Source organism: Pyxicephalus adspersus, chromosome 1 (assembly GCF_032062135.1).
Source record: "Pyxicephalus adspersus chromosome 1, UCB_Pads_2.0, whole genome shotgun sequence".
Taxonomy (NCBI): Eukaryota; Metazoa; Chordata; class Amphibia; order Anura; family Pyxicephalidae; genus Pyxicephalus; species Pyxicephalus adspersus.
This window is the reverse complement of record NC_092858.1, coordinates 154841449-154846879: the sequence shown is the minus strand read 5'-3', so window position 1 is coordinate 154846879 and position 5431 is coordinate 154841449.

Below are 5431 nucleotides of genomic sequence, written 5' to 3'. Positions count from 1 at the left end.
CAAGGATCATGAAGCTTTGTGCACTTTAATATTAAATAGAAGTGAACCTTAATAATTTGGTAAAGCACTGCATATCATAAACAGGTAGCATATACGGTATTCTACAATAATTATATATATATATATATATATATATATATATATATATATATATATATATATATATATAGTTTTCCTCTCAATGCTGCTAATAGCTTTCAACCACTTTCTGTTTACATGCATACACTATGGCAGCAGCTGCATGTCATTGCACAGTGCAGGCTTCCTGTGGTAAAAATGTCAAAATATGTCAGCATTGCTATTTTAGTTCCTTCCACGTCTGTATATCTTGTGTTTCCATAAACGTTATGTGCATTCACGTTATGTGCCATTTATTGCCAATCCCATCACATTAACCCAATGCAGACGTATTGCAGCAAACCACAAAGTGAGCAATCTTGATGAGCATTGGAAAAATGATGCATGTCTGAGTTCTGTTTTTCAGAGCTCTGGTGCACGCCTGTAATTTTTTATGTGTCCAATCGATTTGACCAAGTCTCTGTTTTTTGAGTTGTGAAAAAGATGAACAATATGATAAAGTTAGTGACTCTCAATTTGTAAAAATCAAAAAAATTTAAAAATGATAGATGATGATTTTGTTTAGAAGTGTACAGTGATGAGTGACTATGATTGTACTACTGAATTTTTTCATCATCAGTTCCTACTGTATATATATATCATAATATTATGGCTCAGATCCAACATCTGTGCCATGTTATACCCTCAGTGTAAATAATGCAACAATATAGTAATACGGCTAATACAAACACACACATTTATATATACATATAAATATAGGAAGCTAGGAAGGATATGAGATATTTGAAATAGAAGTTTGTTTCACTGTTTGTGGTAATAGATGAAGCATCATCTCAGCTTGAATGTGATAGATCTGATCCTGTTTGTATTTCTGTAATGATTCAATTGGGAACAGAGAGTAGTCATAAAAATGTCCTGGTGAATGCTTAGCATTAGAGCTCTTTAGAGCTTTTAAAATTTTCCAATCTGCCTAAAGAAAGTCTAAGGTAAGCTTGTATTATCCTTTGCCTACAAGGAACCACCACATATGCAATGAGGGCTACAGAAGAGACACATGTAAGCAAAAAGTACAAAAAAAAAAAAAAGCTCCTTGTCATAAAGTAGAAAAGGAAACACACAGTCATGTAAAAGTATGTAATAAAACAGACGTATGTACTATGGATAGGATTATTTGATAACAAATTCTTCTTACGGAAAGCATTTTTCCAATGATTCTAAAGCAGGGGTGTCAAACTCTGGCCTAGGGCAAAATCTGGCCCACAACGTCCTTTTTTTTTAGCCCTAAAGGAATCCTAAATATGAACTGCAGTTGGCCCCCCCGCTGCATTGAAATAGTGCTGGTACTACAATTCCCGGCATCACTCTATAGACCAGCAGGCTCTCTGCCTATGCGTGGCCCCGCATTGGATTGTTTTATAGATGCAAATGATGCCGGAAATTTTAGTAGCGGCACTATTTAAATAAAGAGGGAGTTTCAGCGGCGGGCCCCTCATAAGATTTAGCTCCGCATTGGCCACGTCTGGCATTTTCAGCACTCCCCCTCAGTTGTATTTTTCCTTGCTACTCCAAGGCATGGACTTAAATGGTTGGATTTTCATAGAAGAATATTGGTATTATTATTCTTAGCCTGTGCAAAAAGGTTGAAATTCAAACCATTGAAATTCAACTCAGAAGGCTACAAATAGAGAAAGAGGCATAATTTTTTTTTAAATAAAACTTAAAAAAAATGTTTGCCTCTTTCTCTATTATAAGTTTGTTCCAGATTGAATGTGAAGCAAAACCCCTTTGTTTTCATATGAAAAGGGTTTATATCTAATGAGAATAAATTCAATAAATTTAAAGGTTGGCCCGTGACTTTGTCTAAGTTTTTAATTTTGTCCTTCTGTGTATTTGAGTTTGACACCCCTGCTCTAAAGGTTTACAGGTATATTGATCTTGGTATTGAAGTAATGAAAGATGACAAAAAATGACAGGTGCGAGAGATATCCCAACCATATCTTTATTGTCAGCCTGCTCAAATAATTAAAGTTGTTAGGCAGGGATGCGGTTTGGCTTTGCTGCTGTTGCAGATTTCTGAATTCTCTGTCTGTACAATTTATGGACCAGAATGCACTGCATGGCATTAGAACCATGGCCAGATGGCTTACAAGGGCCGATAATGTGGATTTTAAATAAGCCAGCTAACTCGCTATAAAGGTATGGGGGAGCCATAGTGTCACTATACTGGAAACTAATATAGGGAAACCTGACAAACTGTAAGGGGAGGGATTAAGTCAGTTTAGCAACTGAGCTTTAATTTTGATTGCTAGTTCTTTAGACAGTCAACACTTTGCAGCTTTTTGTGTTCCTATTATAGGGAGAGATTATTTTTTTTATTATATAGGAAAATTCTTGTTTTAATGAAACTTCAGAGATATGCTTTATTGTTTTTTGAGTACTGCCTAAAAAGTCCCATGTTTCTTCGGTTTGTTTGTATGTTGCTATTTAAATAGGGATGTGGCAGCTGTTGACATAATAACCAGGTGGAAGAAGGAAAAATAACTTTTGTACAATTTGAGAATATTCTTTTAATCATAGTTTGATTTAGGCACAGCAGTAACTTTTAGCTGCTGTCTCATCTATAGGAAACTCCTTTATTTGCTTCAAAATTTTCTAAAAAAGTAAGTCTTTAGTTTGCATTTACAGGTCTTTTTAACTATGGGGTCCCTAAAGTCCAGCATTTAAGCCATGAGTCCCTAGTATGTTTTGGCCAAGGCTTGCTAAAACTGTCCTGCCTCTGTGTAATTTTATACACTGCTTTATAATTGGTGGTCTAGTAATTCTTGGCCCTGTGCTTCTAGTAGACTTATCTTGTTCATCAAATTGTCCTGGCACTGGGTAATTTTACACTACCCTATCATCCGTGGTCTCCTATTTTTTCACAGGAGTTTGATCCAAAAAATGCCAACAGATGGGCAAATATACATTAAGAGAATGGGGACAGCTTCAGCAAACCACTGAGCAATTTTTATCTGCTGGTTGCATGTGTCTTGACTAAAATTACCCGAAAAAAATGAAACTGAAATAAATCAGGTTCTGGTATTCGTGAAAAAAAAATTCCACAGCCAAAAATGCTGACTTTGTTTAATTAAAATGTACCTTTGAAAATTCCATCATTTTCTGCAAACCAGCTGACTCTGGGAGTTTCTGCATTGGCTGCTAATAGTGAGAGAGAACATAGATCAGAGGGGAGTAACAATGTCTGTCCTTCTTCTGATGTTCAGAAAATGTCTATGAAACACACACAATTTTGTTTCTTTACAGAACTGCAGTCCAAAATTTAAATGTTTCCTGTCTAGGTTAATTTGTTTGTAATGCAAATGATAATATGCAGATTAGCTGGTCCTGAGGATGCTGTTTATGGTCAGTTAGTCCTAATTACTGACCTACAGTTGGTTACCAGTAATATACAGACCAGATTGCACAGATCAGACCCCAAAGGATTTGTAAATCAGTCTATAATTACCTAAAAACAGACAACATAGAATTAAACCAAAAAACAAAACTATTATTTTCATGCTTGTATGGTTTTCCAGAATTCTGTAACCAAATTACAAAATTTGATTTCATCCATGTTTTATGTTCATTTTAATTTTTAACAGTTTGTACAATTATGTATTATTATCAAGATCATTTTTTCGAGTATATATTCCAGATGGATTGGTAAACGGCTGGAAATATGTTTCAGAGCTTGTCTTGACCAACAAACATTTTAGATGCTGTATATACAGTTATGTAAAAGAAATACATGTAATCATAGGAGCATTGGCTGCTGTGAGGAGGGGTGAATGGGAGTTTGGAACAGGTAACAGCAAAAATTAAATATGGCTCAGAGGGAATTTACCCACAAATAGAGAAGGCCGAACTTACTAAAGGGTTTGTAAAAGCTAATGTTGCTGGACCAGAATTTGAAGATGGCACCCTCCGGGTAGGGGGTCCATGGCAAGAGCGCCTGTGTATGCCATGGTTGCTCAGGAAGCATTTGGGCAGGCCAAGCTGGCTGAACATGGAACAGTTGAAGAGTAAAGAAGGCCATCAACTGATCTGGGTGACAACTGTAGACACAAGAAATCTATAGGTAAATGAGAGAATGAAAGAACCGATCAGGTTTGGAATGAGGCAGGATTATCTGGCTTGCACCAAACAGAACTGAGGTCTCACCAAGATACCTGAAAATATTTGTTGTTGTATAACACTAAATAACCCCCTGTGTGGGTAGACCCATTTTTGAAGGCTAGTTCACAAGTGCGATGGTAGTTGGCTCCTAGAAATTGGCACCTCACCAGTTGCTCTGCCGTCAATATTGCTGAGCTCTTCATATTTCAACAATTGAACGTGGTACTCAACTGCTCCCTCCACCTAAATGAATTTGCTATGAACAGGGATGCGGGTGGATGATACATTTTTTGATGCATGCACAGTATACAATATTGTGATTATGTGGGCTCATTTCCTCATTGTAAGGACATGTACACATATAACATGAGTGGTGTGCACATTATATATATATATATATATATTTATATACAAAATTCAGTGCTGCTTTAATAAGATTCTCAGCTCATGGTACCCAAAGCAGCTTCCGCTCTATCTTGACGGTAAATACTGAATATAATATTTGAATCAAATATCCAAAATGACTCAAGGAAAGGATTACATAAAAGTCAAGTTCAACCAGGTGAGCTATCCATAAAACATTTTCCATTCAGTCTCAATCACTTGGCCTGCCTGTTAGTCCATTATACCTTGTACATTGCAGTAATAAGATGCATTAAGTTATGAAAGGTAAAATGGGATTTAGGAACTATCAACTAATGTATCCAAAGAATCAATAAAAAAGATGCACGACGGACAATTCTGCTCTAAATGGCACAGATAGGTCTACTCAAGAAGCTGTGTGGGTTATCTGACGTTTTCTGCTTTTTATGATGGAAAAAAATAGCCTACTGATAAATGTGTAATGGGCAAATTATTCTTAAGTTCTGCTTTGGTACAAATGGAAAACAGAAAAACAGCAATCAATTTTGTTTGGTAGGAAAAAGGCAGAGAATTTACTATCAAGAATTCAAAGTTTTAGTAAGTATTAACTAGTTGTGGACAGAGGGAACATTTTCTACTCGATCATAAAACTTTATACAAGTACATGATGTGTGTAACATGTTCATGCCATGTCCTGTCCTTCTTCCATGCTGCCACCCCTTTTCTCCAGCATTTGGCACCTATTCTTAGCTGTCAAATTGACAGCCTGGAGTTGTTGAAACTGTTGTCTAGATTTGATTTTCAGACACTGTGTAAAAAACTTTTTCCTTTGCTT